Source organism: Triticum urartu, chromosome 1A (genome assembly GCF_056163025.1).
Source record: "Triticum urartu cultivar PI428250 chromosome 1A, HENAU_Tu73, whole genome shotgun sequence".
NCBI classification, from domain to species: domain Eukaryota; kingdom Viridiplantae; phylum Streptophyta; class Magnoliopsida; order Poales; family Poaceae; genus Triticum; species Triticum urartu.
Genome location: NC_141873.1, coordinates 119494616 through 119504147, shown reverse-complemented (window position 1 = coordinate 119504147; position 9532 = coordinate 119494616).

Below are 9532 nucleotides of genomic sequence, written 5' to 3'. Positions count from 1 at the left end.
TGCTGAAATGATTAGACCTATCTTTTTGCGTATGCGATTAACTGATATGCTCAAAACAAATCCTTATGCTAAGTACATGAAAGATATTATTACAAATAAAAGAAAGATACCGGAAGATGAAATTTCCATCATGCTTGCTAATTATACTTTTAAGGGTGGAATACCAAAGAAACTTGGAGATCCCAGTGTACCAACTATACCATGTTCCATTAAAAGAAATTATGTTAAAACTGCTTTATGTGATCTTGGAGCCGGTGTTAGTGTTATGCCTCTTTCTTTATATCGTAGACTTGATTTGAATATGTTGACACCTACTGAAATATCGTTGCAAATGGCTGATAGATCAACTGCTATACCTGTCGGTATTTGTGAGGATGTGCCTGTTGTAGTTGCAAACGTTACTATTTTAACAGACTTTGTTATTCTTGATATTCTCGAGGACGATAGTATGTCTATTATTCTTGGAAGACCCTTTTTGAATACTGCAGGGGCTGTTATTGATTGCACTAAAGGCAATGTCACTTTTCATGTTAATGGTAATGAGCACACGGTACACTTTCCGAGGAAACAACCTCAAGTTCATAGTATCAATTCTATTGGAAAAATTCCATCGATTATATTAGGAGGTTTTGAATTTTCTCTTCCTACTGTCAAGAAGAAATATGATATTCTTATTATTGGGGATGTGCATATCCCTGTTGAGGAAACATAGTGTTATTCGAAATTTCTCCGGTTCCATGTTATTCAGAATGAGTTCGTTAACAAGACTTGATCAACCTTGTTAGTGGATTCCTTTTGATGAGCATGAGATGGATGAAACTAGAAGGCACAACCTTCTGTACCCCACTTTTACTTTCTATTATTTATATTAAATAAAATAAAAATAAATATTTTTCTGTCTGTTATCTGATTATTCGTGCAATATAAAAATACCTCGAAAATAAAAGTTCTCCAAATGCCCTGAAATTTAAATATGATTTTTTCTAGAATAGTTGAGAATATTTGGCACTGAGAACACAGCAGGGGGGTCAACCACTTGCCCACGAGGGTGGAGGGCGCGCCCCCTGCCTCGTGGGCCCACGGTGGCCCTCCTCCACTTATCCTTTCACCCACACACTCCTTCTTCCTCCCCAAACACGAATATCCAGCTCAAGCACGAGTTCTAGCTCACTTTGCTGCCATTTTCGATCTCCTTGCTCAAAGCACCTCTCAAAAAACTGCTTGGGGAGATTGTTCCTTGGTATGTGACTCCTCCATTGGTCCAATTAGTTTTTGTTCTAGTGCTTTATTCATTGCAAATTTTTGCTGCTTAGGTGACCCTGTTCTTGAGCTTGCATGTCAAATTTATATGGTTCCAAGTAGTTTTGATGCATGATATAGGCCCTATGCACCTAGACTCCTCCGACCTCAACTCCAACTCTATATATTCGTGTTATGGGGAGAAAAAAAATCAGAGAGAAGGATTCATCGCATTTAACGATACGAAGCCACCGCCAAGCCCTAATCTCTCTCGGGAGGGCTGATCTGGAGTCCATTCGGGGCTCCGGAGAGGGGAATCCGTCGCCATCGTCATCATCAACCTTCCTCCATCACCAATTCCATGATGCTCACCGCCGTGCGTGAGTAATTCCATCGTAGGCTTGCTGGACGGTGATGGGTTGGATGAGATTTATCATGTAATAGAGTTAGTTTTGTTAGGGTTTGATCCCTAGTATCCATTATGTTCTGAGATTGATGTTGCTATGACTTTGCTATGCTTAATGCTTGTCACTAGGGCCCGAGTGCCATGATTTCAGATCTGAACCTATTATGTTTTCAAGAATATATGTGAGTTCTTTATCCTATCTTGCAAGTCTATAGTCACCTATTATGTGTTATGATCCGTTAACCCCGAAGTGACAATAATCAGGATACTTACCTGTCGGTGTACAAAAGTAGGGGCTCTCCTTTTGCACCCCTTTACTTGTGCACGGGCAGTCAGAGCCACGCCCACGGCCACACTGAGCAGGGCAGAGGAGGGATGCCAGAGCGCAAGACAGCCAGAGCAACGCTAAGACCAGGGATGCAAAGATAGCAAGAGGGCGAGGTGGACTCCCCCGGCAAGACACTTGCCGGGGTGGCTTCCGCAGCCCCGACAAGATCCTTGCCGGAGCAACTTGCCTGACGCCAGCAGAGCGCGCCACCCTTGAGCCCAAGGGTTTCCAACACCATCAACTACATTGGAACCAAGGCTCGGGAGGCACCTCCATGGTGGCATGCAGATCTTTGTAGAGATCATAAATACGCAAGATCGGATGAGAACCAGAAGACGACGATCCTTGCCCAAGAAATCCATGAGACCCCCGGCAAGATCCTTACCGAGGACGACTGCGGTGCCGCGGCAAGACCCTTGTCGGGCCCCTGGCAAGGCCCTTGCCGAAGACAGCAGCAGGTCCGCAGCCAGACCCATGCCAGCCAAGACTCCACCGCCGCTCCCATGCAGCTCCCATCTCGACTAGCTGGGCAGGCATCTGCTTGGCAGCGCGTGGCCTCCACACAAACTCAGCAAGCACCTGCATGGTGGCATGCAGATCTTCGTGAAGGCTCCACCACCGTGCCAGCCCAGCAGCCAGCCAACATGGCGCTACAATGCCTCGTCAGCTTGGACGCGCGTCGGAGCCAGGCGAGGCGACAATAGCTGGGGCGAGCTTCTTTGCCATCCCCAATAAAGAAAGAGGGGCATGTCGGCAGCGCATTAAATGCGTTTGTCCGATGATGCCAGAGGATAGACTCAGCCACTGTACACCTTTCCACCTCCTGTGTGCCACTGTGGCGACCCCTTTTGTCTATAAAAGGAGGCCCGAGGCATACTGGAGAGGGATTCAGATCTTTTGGACTAGAGAGACATTGTAGCTAGTTCAAGAACACAAGAACACTCAAATATACATCAAAGCAGGCCTAGGGTTTTACGCGTCTTCGTGGCCCAAACCTGGGTAAACGATTTGCGTGCTGACCGCCAGACCCACTCTTTGCACAACCCCGCACCCGCCAACTGTAGAAGGGATCCCAGTGACCCCATAGGTGTCGTTTCCCACCGACATTACCGGTGATGACCGTAGTTTGAGGAGTTCATGTATTCACTATGTGTTAATGCTTTGGTCCGGTACTCTATTAAAAGGAGGCCTTAATATCCCTTAGTTTCCAATAGGACCCCGCTGCCACGGGAGGGTAGGACAAAAGATGTCATGCAAGTTCTTTTCCATAAGCATGTATGACTATATTCAGAATACATGCCTACATTACATTGATGAACTGGAGCTAGTTCTGTGTCACCCTATGTTATAACTATTGCATGAGGAATCGCATCCGACATAACTATCCATCACTAATCCATTGCCTACGAGCTTTTCATATATTGTTCTTCGCTTATTACTTTTCCGTTGCTACTATTACAATCACTATAAAACCAAAACTGCTACCGTTACTTTTGCCACTGTTACCATTACTATCATATTACTTTGCTACTAAATACTTTGCTGCAGATATTAAGTTTCTAGGTGTGGTTGAATTGACAACTCAGCTGCTAATACTTGGGAATATTGTTTGGCTCCCCTTGTGTCGAATCAATAAATTTGGGTTGAATACTCTACCATCGAAAACTGTTGCGATCCCCTATACTTGTGGGTTATCAAGACTATTTTCTGGCGCCGTTGCCGGGGAGCATAGCTCCATTCTTTGAGTCACTTGGGATTTATATCTGCTGATCACTATGAAGAACTTGAAAGATCAAAGAACCAAGATTTTTTCCTCAATTACGAGGGGAGGTAAGAACTGCCATCTAGCTCTGCACTTGATTCACCTTCTGTTTTGAGTAAACTTGCGACACCTACACCTGCTATTCATTCTGATATGTCACATGTTATTGATGATGCTACTTATGCTTTGCATGATACTTATAATGAAACTACTTCTATGCTTGATAATACTGTGCCACTAGGTGAATTTCTTGATGAACAACTTTCTAGGGTTAGAGAGAATGAAATTATTGAAACAGATAATATTGATGAAAGTGATGATGACGATTCTCCCCCTAGATATGAATTGCCTGTTGCGCCTGAGGGTTATGTTATGGATGAAGAAACTGCTAGAGACTTCTTAGCTTGCAATGATAGATCTATTCTTAAGAAATTATTAGTTAAGCTTAAAGAAAAGTCTTTGAATGCTAGAATGAAATATGACCCTTCATTTGCTACTTCACCTATCTTTATTACTGATAAGGATTATGATTTCTCTGCCGATTCTAAGTTAATTACATTGGTTGAATCTGATCCTTTTTATGGCTATGAATCTGAAACTGTTGTGGCACATCTTACTAAATTAAATGATATAGCAACCATGTTCACTAATGATGAGAAAACTCGCTATTAAATTATCCTTAAGTTGTTTCCATTCTCATTAAAGGGTGATGCTAAAACATGGTTTAATTCTCTTGATCCTGGTTGTGTGCTGTGACGCCCCAAGACCGGAGCTTCAGATGGCTTCCTTGTTTTCTGAGATTCGTTCTGTGATTTGTTTGGTTCGTTGCATTCATTTTTGCATCATGTCATCATGCCATCATGTCATTAATCTTTGCACCTCAACTCAACTAAATAAATTGCATAGATCTTTTGATCTATTTAAATCGAGGGAATTCACATGGTGTCTCTCTTTATAACATATCCTCCCAATATTTAGGGAGCTATAAAAAACCATTCCATTGTCTTGGAATCACCCATAACACATTTGCTTCTTTAAATTTCTTTTATCCAACTCAACTTCATTTCTTCCTTTGGGGCCTTTTAGTAGAATTGAGTTGCAATTTTACTTCATCCATAAATGTACCAAATTTGCCCATAAATCACATCTAATGTGTGGGATCATCTCCTCAAATCTCAGCCCGTTTAGAGTCTTTTCAAATGGGCTTCAAAATTCAAACATGTTCCTTTGTGTGAACTTTATTCTTTCTAAAATTCATTTCGCCATTTTATTTAAATTCCTCATATTTTTGTGATTCCGAGAAAATTATCCGCATGTCCAACTTCTTCCCCTAACACCTCCTTCCTTTTTCTTCTCTCTCCTTTCTTTCTTTGTTTTTTCCTGTTATTGCAATAGTTTTAAGAGAGAGAGAGAGAAGGGAGCCCAGCAGGCCATTTAGGCCCAGCCGCACCTAAACCTAGCCGGCCCAAGGGGCATGCCCGATCCCATCTCATCCTCTCCCTCTCGTCCTCCCACACCGCCACCACTCACACGGATCACACTCGAGAGGAGCGCCCGCGCCTGATCCCCTCAACCCCCGCACCTCTCTGTCGCCCCAGCCTCGTCTCTCTATCGCCATGGCCTGGCGCTCGCGCTTCTGCTGCTTTGTCGCCCGCAACCGCCGACATCCCGCGCTCGTCTCCTTGCTCGGGTGTAACATCCCAAATTTTCAATTTGGAATGTTATACATAGTCATCCATGCAGATCATATTTTATTCGCATTTCGTCTCGCGATCCTCGAAAATCCTAAGCAACTCAAGGACCCTCGGAGAGAGTTGGGGATTTCCTGGTTTTCAAATTGGATCTTTATCAAATCTTGAAACGGGGATTTTGGTTTTAATTATTTTCTCTCCAAAAATATTTCACACTAAAATATATGAGAGGAGATAATATGACTTCTCCAAGATAATTGAAATATTGGAGGAAAAATATTAAAATCAAATAATTGCTTTATTTGGATTTTATTGCAATTTTGTTTGCATTAGAAAAATTGCATGTTTTCCAAAATTGCATTTTAGGGCCAAGAAAATGTTCATCTCGTTCCAAACATTTTATTTAGACGGTGAAAATTTATTTTGGCATTTTTAGATTTTTATTTATTTTTCTAGGATTTTATTTCGGTCGGCGATTTTTTTAAAAGGTCTCCGCAGCCTCGCTAGGCCGCCGCCGCCGCCTTCCCCGCGAGCGGCGCCGTCGCCGACTCGGACTAGGAGCAGACATCATGGAGTCTTCCACCGATCAAAACTTCTAGATGACTACCATATATCACTAGTATTCCCCCATGTATTTAGTAGTAGTTGAGCACTTGTGCGATAGTTCTAGATCGTTTGTATGCCCTTGCTTGATTGAGTGAAATGATTGTGTTTGTCTCATGTGCATATGGGTAGTGTTTTCTCATTAGACCCCCTTCTCTATTCTAATCTCTTCCATCTAAACCCTCAGATGCCCCCGAGACGTGACACCGGTTTTGCCTTCCCACCGGAGCTCACCCAGTTGATCCAACAGCAGAATACCTTGATGCAATTGCTAGTTCAGAATCAGGGAAACAACAACAATAACAACAACAACAACCCACCGCCCGTGGACAACCTAGCCCGTTTTCTAAGCTTACAACCACCGGTGTTTTCCAGTAGCACCGAGCCCATAGTTGCGGACGATTGGCTACGTCGCATTGGAAGGGAGTTGACCACCGCAGGTCGCACAGATGCTGAGAGAGTGCGCTTTGCCGCACATCAATTGGATGGACCAGCAGCCTCATGGTGGGAGAATTACACAGCCACTTTTCCTATAGCCAATGTCACTTGGGACCAGTTTCAGCAAGCTTTCCGCACAGCCCGTGTCTCCACTGGAGCTATGCAAATGAAGAAGCGGGAGTTCCGCAACCTACGCCAGGGGAACCGTACTGTGGCTCAGTACGTGGATGAGTTTAGCAAGTTATCTCACTACGCCCCTGATGATGTGGCCACAAATGCCGTGAAGCAGGAGAAGTTTATGGAAGGGATGAATGATGAGATGAGCATGCAGTTGATGGTAGCAACCTTCAACAACTACCAGGAGTTGGTAGATAAGGCTCTTATGATTGAAGGGAAGCAACAGCAGATTGAGAGCCGCAAGAGGAAGTATGGACAAGGAAAGTATAACTCAGGAGCTCAGCAGAAACCTCGCCTAACCCCAAACTTGGGAGGACCTGTTCAAAACCATGGAGGTCACAACCACACTGGAGGAGGATCGCATAACCACAATGGATCTAAGAATGGGAATGGGAATGAAACCAACAATAATCATAACCGCCCCAACCCAGCCACACCCGCCAAAAGGGACTTAAGTCATGTTACTTGTTTCAAGCGCGGGAAGACTGGACACTACGCCATGGAGTGCCCTGAAGGAAAGAATGGAAATGGAAATGGGAGCGCTGGGAAGAAGCCAAATCCATTCAACAAAGGACAAGTGAACCACGTTAACGTGGAGGAGGTTGAAGAACAGCCGGACGCGGTAATAGGTAAGTTTTTGGTTAAGTCATTTACCGCTCTTATTCTTTTCGATACTGGTGCATCGCATTCATACATATCAAGGGGATTCGTGGATAAGTTTAAACTACCAACCCAAACCCTTAGGACCCCTCTTTTAGTGAGTTCACCCGGAGCAGAGTATATTGTTGGGTTTTGTAGTAATTTCAAAAAATTTCCTACACACACACAAGATCATGGTGATGTATAGCAACGAGAGGGGGAGAGTGTGATCTACGTACCCTTGTAGATCGACAACGGAAGCGTTAACTTGGTTGATGTAGTCGTACGTCTCCACGGCCCGACCGATCAAGCACCGAAACTACGGCACCTCCGAGTTCTAGCACACGTTCAGCTCAATGACGATCCCCGGACTCTGATCCAGCAAAGTATCGGGGAAGAGTTCCATCAGCACGACGGCGTGGTGACGATCTTGATGCACTACCGTCGCAGGGCTTCGCCTAAGCACCGCTACAATATTATCGAGGACTATGGTGGAAGGGGGCACCGCACACGACTAAGAATATGATCACGTGGATCAACTTGTGTGTCTAGGGGTGCCCCCTGCCCTCGTATATAAAGGAGCAAGGGGAGGAGGCCGACCGGCCCTATAGGCGCGCCAAGGAGGAGTCCTCCTCCTAGTAGGAGTAGGACTCCTACTAGGAGGGGGAAGGAAGTGGGGAGGGAGAGGGAAAGGGGGGCGCCGCCCCCCTCTCCTAGTCCAATTCGGACCAGGGGGGAGGAGGCGCGCGGCCCACCTTTGGCTGCCCCTCTCTCTTTCCACTAAGGCCCATATGGCCCATTACTTCTCCCGGGGGGGTTCCGGTAACCCTCCGGCTCTCCGGTTTTCTCCGAAATCACCCGGAACACTTCCGGTGTCCGAATATAGCTGTCCAATATATCAATCTTTATGTCTCGACCATTTCGAGACTCCTCGTCATGTCCGTGATCACATCCGGGACTCCGAACTAACTTCGGTACATCAAAACTCATAAACTCATAATATAACTGTCATCGAAACCTTAAGCGTGCGGACCCTACGGGTTCGAGAACAATGTAGACATGACCGAGACACGTCTCCGGTCAATAACCAATAGCGGAACCTGGATTCTCATATTGGCTCCTACATATTCTACGAAGATCTTTATCGGTCCGACCGCATAATAACATACGTTGTTCCCATTGTCATCGGTATGTTACTTGCCCGAGATTCGATCGTCGGTATCTCAATACCTAGTTCAATCTCGTCACCAGCAAGTCTCTTTACTCGTTCCGTAATACATCATCTCGCAATTAACTCATTAGTTGCAATGCTTGCAAGGATTATGTGATGTGCATTACCGAGAGGGCCCAGAGATACCTCTCCGACAATCGGAGTGACAAATCCTAATCTCGAAATACGCCAACCCAACATGTACCTTTGGAGACACCTGTAGAGCACCTTTATAATCACCCATTTACGTTGTGACGTTTGGTAGCACACAAAGTGTTCCTCCAGCAAACGGGAGTTGCATAATCTCATAGTCATAGGAACATGTATAAGTCATGAAGAAAGCAATAGCAACATACTAAACGATCGGGTGCTAAGCTAATGGAATGGGTCATGTCAATCAGATCATTTACCTAATGATGTGATCCCGTTAATCAAATAACAACTCTTTGTTCATGGTTAGGAAACATAACCATCTTTGATCAACGAGCTAGTCAAGTAGAGGCATACTAGTGACACTCTGTTTGTCTATGTATTCACACATGTATTATGTTTCTGGTTAATACAATTCTAGCATGAATAATAAACATTTATCATGATATAAGGAAATAAATAATAACTTTATTATTGCCTCTAGGGCATATTTCCTTCATATATGGATAGTAGATGATGTGACCAGATACCCTTAACCATTGGTACACATGTTTTTCCGTCCGACCTAATTATCTTGGAGTCATAAGGATTGGATGTGATATTGGGTATGGACTGGATGTCAAAATTTGGAGGAAGCATTGACTGTGCTAGTAAGTCGATTTATCTCACCACCCCGGAAGGAAAAAGGATTAAGTATGTATCTAGGCATGTGCCTAGGAGGAGTCAGGTGAATGCCCTTACGGGAGTTGTTCAGGAGGAAGTGCCTGTAGTGAAGGATTACCCGGATGTTTTTCCATAGGAGTTACCAGGCATGCCATCGGATAGAGACATTGAGTTTTTGATAGAGCTGTTGCCAGGTACAGGACCAATATCCAAGAGACCCTATCGG